We start from the raw sequence: 8,691 nt of genomic DNA on the forward strand, positions 1-8,691 counted from the left end.
CACTGGTTGTCCTTTTCATAGACATCTCACCCATGATAGCAGGGAATGATTCCCTCTAAACTCTTCCCTCAGAGCAACAAAAAGATGATGAAGGTGATGATGAGGATAAAGAGGATGACAACAGACACCATGGCATCATGAACCCTTACTGAGGGCTTCCTAACGGCCAGGCTCTGAGCTCTGTGTTCTATGCAGCTTGTTTCATTTCATCTGCATAGTCTCCCAGTTATTAGTGCACATTTCATGATGATTTTACAGACTAGAAAAGGAGCAACACATTTTGTTATAACTTGTACCAGATCATGAAGTCAAAAAGGGTGAAGCCCAATTTGAACCAGGCAGTCTAAATCCAGACACATGGCATTTGGCCAGTCCTCTCCCTGCATCCAACCTGCCCTCTCAAATCCTTGTCACTCAGGCCGATGGCCCTGCTCACTGTGCCCTTCCCTTTGGGGGTTCCTTGTAGATCACAGCTAGACCAGTGGGTGCCACAATCACTGTGTCAAGAATGGAAAGGACACCTGAGATCACATCAAGGATTCCAGAAAGAATTGGCATAGGATCATTCAGGATGCATCTCTCCCTTGCCCCTGTTCCTGGCTTTCCTTACAGCTCTCGACTTCCTCAAAGGAGTCATCAATTCGGAGTTTGGCTTCCATTCTTATTGAGGAAGCTGGGAAGTGTTTCAAAAATGCTCCTCCAATGTGCCTGTGGTTAAGACCTCTGAGCTCTGTTGAAAACTTTTGGAAGCTGGGCACGGTGGCTCACGCCTGTAATCCCAGCACTTTGGGAGGCTGAGGCAGGTGAATCACAAGGTCAGGTGTTCGAGACCAGCCTGGCCAACATGGTGAAAACCCGTCTCTCCTAAAAAGAGAAAAATATTAGCCGGGCGTAGTGGCGGGCCCCTGACATCTCAGCTACTCGGGAGGCTGAGGCAAGAGAATAGCTTGAACCTGGGATGCGGAGGTTGCAGTGAGCCGAGCTCACTCCACTGCACTCCAGCCTGGCAACAGAACGACTCCGTCTCAAAATAAAAAACAAAAACAAAAACAAAAAAGAACCCAAACATTTTGAGGGTTGGGAGACCATCAAGTATATTGCCCGGGACTTAGAGTCTGGCCATTAATTTTCAATACCACCCTTTCTGCTTATCTGTATGGCAAAGGGTGAGACGTCCATCCTCTGAGATTCAGCACTCTCATCTGAGTTGATTTCTAGTTGATCCAATGGAAGTGAGCGATGATTAAACCGATCGTGGGTGCCGCTGCGTAATCTCTATGTGATGGACGCGTAAAGTAAAGGCAAAGTGAATTTTACATACATTCGTTAATATTTTAAGGTTAAACTCCATACAGTTCAACAGAAATATCCCCTGACCTGAAGTTCTGGTTTCCCTGCATTCCAGACAGGACATTTTGTTTTTTCCTTCTCTCAGTAAGGACTGAGTACTGTGAGAGGAACAAGTGAGTCTCTTGTTTCTGATTCCCCAGAGCCTATATCTTGCTTGGCACATAGGAGACAGCAAAAGGAAACACCTATGTGAATTATTGAATTGACACTTCCTTGGTTCACAAAAATCGGCTGTCATCAGTGTGACGTCAGTGTGACAGAGCGTGTGTTTTTGGTTTTTTTGGTTTTTGAGACAGAGTTTTGCTCTTGTTGCCCAGGCTGGAATGCAGTGGTGTGATCTCGGCTCACTGTAGCCTCCGCCTCCCAGGTGCAAGCCATTCTCCTGCCTCAGCCTCCCGAGTAGCTGGGACTATAGGCGCGCGCCGCCATACCGGGTGACGTTTTTGTATTTTTAGTAGAGGCGGGGTTTCACCATGTTGGCCAGGATCGTTTTGATCTCCTGATCTCTTGATCCGCCCTCTGCCTCCCAAAGTGCTGGGATTACAGGCATGAGCCACGGCGTCCGGCCCAACTTTCCGATGAGAACTCTAAGTCCACCGAAGCTAAGGACAGGAGTTAGAGCTAACATGAATTTTAAAACAAGACCCACCGATTTGAGTAAGCAATTACTCTCGGGAAGGAGAAAAGTCAGAAAACAGAATGATGAAATCACTAGGACCTAACTGGCAGGTGGAACTATTTTCTGCTTAGGAACTACCAACTGTAATTTCATTTCCAGATGGCATGGTCTCAGCTGTTATACAGTGTTTATAAATGTTCTAAATCAAGGGAATTTGTATCAATCTATTCAAATCAAATAAAATATTTGAGTTCTTACTTTCCTTTAATTAGGATAACCATTTTCTTAAAATGAAGAGAATGGTTTTATTACATATTTTTCTTCGGAAAAGATAGGCTGTATTTTCTAGCAATTACGAATTTGTTCTATATGACGATCTGGTTCTTGGAGCATTCTTGAATCTAGTATCTCTAAGGCAGGTGTGTACAGCAAGAAGTGAATAACACAGAAATCAATGATGAAAGCATTAGAAGACAATTGAGCTTGTCAGAACCGCAAAATATTGCTGAGTGTGGATTGCTCTGAAATCTGAAAACATTACTTGTGAATTGCTTCTATCCAAAATGCAGACACAATGCTGGGTGTTGGTTTAGTTGTTTCTGATTTTTCAACCCTCTTTTCTAGGCAAAAGCTGTCCAAACTCTACAGACCCACAGAATCTAACAGATGTCTCTCTATTCCTCCTCCTAGAACCTCAGAGGATCCAGAACTGCAGCCGGTCATCGCTGGGCTGTTCCTGTCCATGTGCCTGGTCACGGTGCTGGGGAACCCGCTCATCCTCCTGGCTGTCAGCCCTGACTCCCACCTCCACACCCCCATGTACTTCTTCCTCTCCAACCTGTCCTTGCCTGACATCGGTTTCACCTCCACCGCGGTCCCCAAGATGATTGTGGACATCCAGTCTCACAGCAAAGTCATCTCCTATGCAGGCCGTCTGACTCAGATGTCTCTCTTTGCCATTTTTGGGGGCATGGAAGAGAGACATGCTCCTGAGTGTGATGGCCTATGACCGGTTTGTAGCCATCTGTCACCCTCTATATCATTCAGCCACCATGAACCCGTGTTTCTGTGGCTTCCTAATTTTGTTGTCTTTTTTTTTTTTTCTCGGTCTTTTAGAAGCCCAGCTGCACAACTTGACTGCCTTACGAATGACCTGCTTCAAGGATGTGGAAATTCCTAATTTCTTCTGTGACTCTTCTCAACTCCCCCATCTTGCATGTTGTGACACCTTCACCAATAACATAATCATGCATTTCCCTGCTGCCATATTTGGTTTTCCTCCCATCTCAGGGACCCTTTTCTCTTACTCTAAAATTGTTTCCTCCATTCTGAGAGTTTCATCATCAGGTGAGAAGTATAAGGTCTTCTCCACCTGTGGGTCTTACCTGTCAGTTGTTTGCTGATTTTATGGAACAGGCGTTGGAAGCTACCTCAGTTCAGATGTGTCATCTTCCCCAAGACAGGGTGCAGTGGCCTCAGTGATGTACACGGTGGTCACCCCCATGTCACCCTCTGTGACATTAGGAGTAGCATCTTTCTAAAATATTATGAATCATTTCAAAAAATGTACACCCCCTGTGACATTAGAAGTAGCATCGCCCGAGGATATAAGAAATAATATCAGATTGTGTACCTGCATTGTGACATCAGTAGTAACATCCCTTTAGGGTATTACGAATATTATCAGAGTGTGAAGACCTTCTGTGACATTAGGAGTAACATCACCCTACAATATTGGGAATAATACCCCACGGTGTACACCACCTGTGACATCGGTGGTAACATTTCTTTAGGATATTACGAATAGTATGACACGGTGTACAGCCCCTGTGATATTAGAAGTAACATATCTGAAAAAACTTCACAAATAATATCACGGATTTTACACCACGTGTGACATTAGGAGTAACATCCCCCGAAACGATTATGAATAACTTCACAGATTGTACACCCTCTGTGACATTAGGAGTAAACATCTTTCTAGAATGTGAAGAATACCATCTCAGGGTGGACACCCCCGTGACATGAGGAGTAACATCACTCTAGGATATTAGGAATAATATAACAACGTGTACACAATTTGTGTGGTAGGAGTAACATCCGCCTGGGATACTAGGAATCATAGGACAGAAAGCACACCCCCTGTGACAATAGGAGTCACATCCTCTTAGGATATTATGAATAATATCACAAGGTGTACACGCACTGTGACATTAGTAACCATAACCAGCTAGTAGATTGTGAATAATATCACAGCGTGCACAGATTGGCGACATTAGGAGTAACATCCCCCTAGAATATTACGAATAATATCACAGGGTGTACACACCCTGTGACTTCAGGGTAATCACCACCCTGGATTACTACAAATAATTTCACAGGATGTTAAACCCCTGTGACAATAGGAATAATATACTTCCACTATATGACGAATAATATCACAGTGTGTACACCCACTGTGATATTAAAAGTTATCCCTCCCTCAGATATTGTGAGTAATATCACAGGGTGTACACCATGTGTTCACACCCACTGTGATTTTTAAATTACTATCTCCTTAGGATATTACGAATAATTTCAAGGGGTGTACACACCCTATGACATTAAGATAGCATCCCTTTAGGATATTCGAAATAATATCCCAGGGTGTACACCCCATGTGACATTGCTAGTAACATCTTCCTAGGATATTACCAATAAGATCCCACGGTTGACACCCTCTGTGATTTTAAAAGTAAAATCCCCCTAGAATATTGCTAATCGTAACACAGGGTGTACACCCCATGACGTTAGGAGTAACGTCCCCCCAGGATATTACAAATAATATCACTAGGTGTACACACATGGTGACATTCGTAGTAATATCCCGTTAGTATATTGTGAATACTATCACAGGGTATACACACCTGTGACTTTAGGAGTAACATCCCCCTACAATCTTGGGAACAATATCACACGGTGTACACCCCTGTAACGTTAGGAGGAACATCCCTCCTGAATATTGCTAATAATATCACAAGGTGTACACGTATTGTGACATTAGTAGTAATATCCTGCTAGCATATTTTCAAAGCTATCACAGAAGGAACACACCTGTGACATTAAGAGTAACATCCCCCTAGAATAGTAAGAATAATATCACGGGGTGTACACCCCCAGTGACATTAGGAGTATCATCTCGCTAGAATATTACGAATAATGTCACAAGGTGTCATCTTCTGTGACAATAGGAGTATAGACCCCTGGGAAATTATTCATACTATCACAGGGTGTACACCCCTGTGACATTAGGAGTAACATCTTTCTAGAATATCACGAATAATATCACAATGTCTACAACCCTGTGTCATTGAAAGTAAAATTGCCCTAGGATATTACGAAATAGAACACAGGGAGTACAAGTGTGTGACATTAGAAGGAACATCCCCCGAGGATATAATGAATAATATCAGAGAATGTACCTGCATAGGGACATCAGTAGTAACATCTCTTCAGGATAATACAAATAATATCAAAGGATGTACAAGCATTGTGAAATGAGTAGTGAACACCAGCTAGCATATTATGAATTTTATGACAGGGTCTACACGCCCTGTGACATTAGCAGTAACGTTTTCCTAGACTATTACGAAGAATATTAAAGGGTGTACAGGACCTGTGATTTACGAGTAACATTTCTATAGAATATTGCACGTAATATCACTGTGTGTACACCCCGTGTGACCTTAGGGGTAACATCCCACAAAATTATAATGAATAATTTCACAAGGTGTACACCCTCTGTGACATTAAAAATAACAATTCCCTAGAAAACGACGATAATATCACAGAGTGTATGCCCTCTGTGATATGAGGAGTGACATCTTCTAAGGATAATACGAGTAATTTGACAAAGTGTACAAACCCTGTGACACAAGGAGTGACATCCCTCCAGGATATGATGAATAATGTCAAAGGGAACATATCCAGTGTGACAATAAAAGTAACCTCCCCTTAGGAGATTAAGAAAAACACCACAAGGTGCACACACATTGTGACATCATTACTAACATTCCCCTAGGATATTGGGAATAACATCACAGTGTGTAGAGTCCTGTGACATCAGGATGAACATTCCCCTACAATATTACAAATAATATCTCAGGGTGTCTATCCCCTGTGACTTTAGTAGTGGTAACTCGCTAGAATATGGAAAATAATGTACCAGGGTGTTAACCAAGTGTGGCAGTAGAGAAAAGATCATAGGAGTACTCGAGTAATATCACCCCCTCTCCTCCCCCTGGATATTACGATCCACACCGCAGGGGTGGGGGAGACGCCCCCCGCGATGCAGGGAGTAATATCACCACCCTCTCCCACCCTGGATATAACAGTCCACGGTGGTCACACCGCTTGTGGACGTTGTTGTCAGTAATATCTTCTCTGCCTCTGGAAATTACCAACTATATCACAGACGGGTGTGCATCCTCTGCACTAGTTGCAGTAATAGCATCCTCTTCTCCCTCGATATTAAGAACAATATCACAGGAATGTTTTTACCCCCAGCGGCATTGGGTGTAGTATCATCCTCTCCCACGTTGAAATTAAGAGCAATATCACTGGGGGCGTGTCCACCCCATGCGATATTGATAGTAGCATCATCGTCTTCTCTCCAGGATCACGGGAGCAATGTCACTGGGGTTGTGTACACTTTCTGCAGTATTGGGAGTAAGATCATCCTCTCCGCCTTGGAATATGAAGGACCATATCACAGGGGGGCTGTACACAGCCTGTGCTGTTAAGAAGAATGTTATGCTCTCCCGCCCTGCACATTAGAAAACATATCGCAGAGTGGGTGTACACCTCCTGCGATATGGGAGGTAATATCATCTTCTCTTCTTCTGGATAGTAGGAACAATATCACACGGGTTTGTACACTTCCTGTGGTATTGGGAGTAATATCAACCTCTCTGCCTTTGAATATTAAGAACAATATAACAGACTGGATGTACACCCCCTGCGATATTGGGAGTCATATCAGCCTCTCCTCTCCATGGATATTAGGAATAATATCCCAGAATGGGTGTACACCTCCTGCTGTATGGGGAGTCATATCGTCCTCTCCCTTCCTGGCTACTAGGAACGATATCAGAGGGTGGGTGTACACAGCCTGCGATATTGCGAGTAATATCACCCTCTCCCCCTCCGGATATTAGGAACAATGTCACAGAAGGGGTGTACACTTTCTGCAATACTGGGAATCACAGCATTCTCTTCTTCCATGAATATTAGCAGCAATATCACCGGGTGGATGTACACCCACTGCTCTATTGGGAGTGACGTCATACTCCACCCCCTGGAGATTATATTCGGATCAATATCACCGGTTGTGTGTACACCTACTGCAATATTGAATGTAATATCATGATCTCTCCCTCCCTGGACATTAGGAACAATATCACAGGTGGGTGTACACCCTCTAAGGTATTAGGTGCAATATTAGTATTAATTATTCCTCATTTATTATTCACACGAATATGATTACCAATAGTAATATGAAGAAATAATTGCCAATAAAACGTTTTCACATTATTAATATTAGTATTATTAATATTAATATCAATTCTTAGGAGCTAATATTACCCTTTTCTAATGAATAAGGTCGATATCAGTTATGAATATCAGGTGTTATTAATCATTAACGTTTCTCATTTACTGTTATCGTTAGCATAAGTACTTAATGTTAATTTTCATTATTATGGATATTGATTTTAAAAATTATATTATCAGTTATTAATATTGATAATTATAATTAATATCAATAAATACTAATAATTATTAGTAGTAATAATTGATATTATTGATATTATATATTCATAATTGATATTATTAATTGTGATAAGTAATATTGCGCCATTCCACACAGTATCGCAGAAAACGTACACGCCCCCTGTGATGTTGTTCCTAACAGCCAGGGGTAGACGATGCCATTACGCCAAATAACGCACTGGGTGGACATCCCTTCTGTGATCTTGTTGCTAATATCCGGGCATGGAGAGGACGGTGTTAATCCCAATAATCCAGAACGTGTCGACCTCGCCTGTGTTATTGTCCCTAATATCCAAAGGTGGAGAGGAAGATATATCTCCCAATTTCGCAGGGGTTTTACACCACCCCTGTGACATTGCTCCTAATGTCCAGGGGTAGAGAAAATGACATGACTCACAATATGGCAGGGGGTGAACATTCCCTTCATGATATTGTTCCCAATATTCAGGGGGGAAGAGTACGATATTCCTCCCAGTATCACAGGGGGTGTACTCCCCATATCCCAGAGGTGGATAGTATCCCGATCTGTGATAGACTCCTCCATGATGCGGGGAGTAATGTCATCCCCCTCTCCTTCCCTTGCTATTATGATACACATCGCAGGGGGGCGGGCGACCCCCACGATGCGGGGAGAAATATCACCCACCCACCCCTGATATTACGAGCCACACCGCAGGGGGGTAGACACCCCCAGTGATGCGGGGAGTAATATCTATCCCCTTTCCCCATGGATATTAGGAGCCACATCTCAGGGGCGTGGACACGCTCCGCTGATACGCAGAGTAATATCAACCCCCATCCCTCCGTGCATGTTAGCAGCCACTGAGGACACATAGTGTATTTACCATATTTCCAGGAAAATCATCTTTTCTAATGAACCTTATGAACAAGAACACAGAGGGGTGTACCCCTCC

General features: G+C 43.1%; 1 pseudogene; it reads left to right on the forward strand.

Annotated features, from left to right (window-relative positions):
• Positions 1-1,239: 1,239 nt before the first annotated feature.
• LOC134759125 (olfactory receptor 7E24-like) lies at positions 1,240-8,474 on the forward strand (annotated as a pseudogene).
• The last annotated feature ends 217 nt before the right edge of the window (positions 8,475-8,691 follow it).

Source organism: Gorilla gorilla, chromosome 7 (assembly GCF_029281585.2).
Source record: "Gorilla gorilla gorilla isolate KB3781 chromosome 7, NHGRI_mGorGor1-v2.1_pri, whole genome shotgun sequence".
NCBI lineage: Eukaryota > Metazoa > Chordata > Mammalia > Primates > Hominidae > Gorilla > Gorilla gorilla.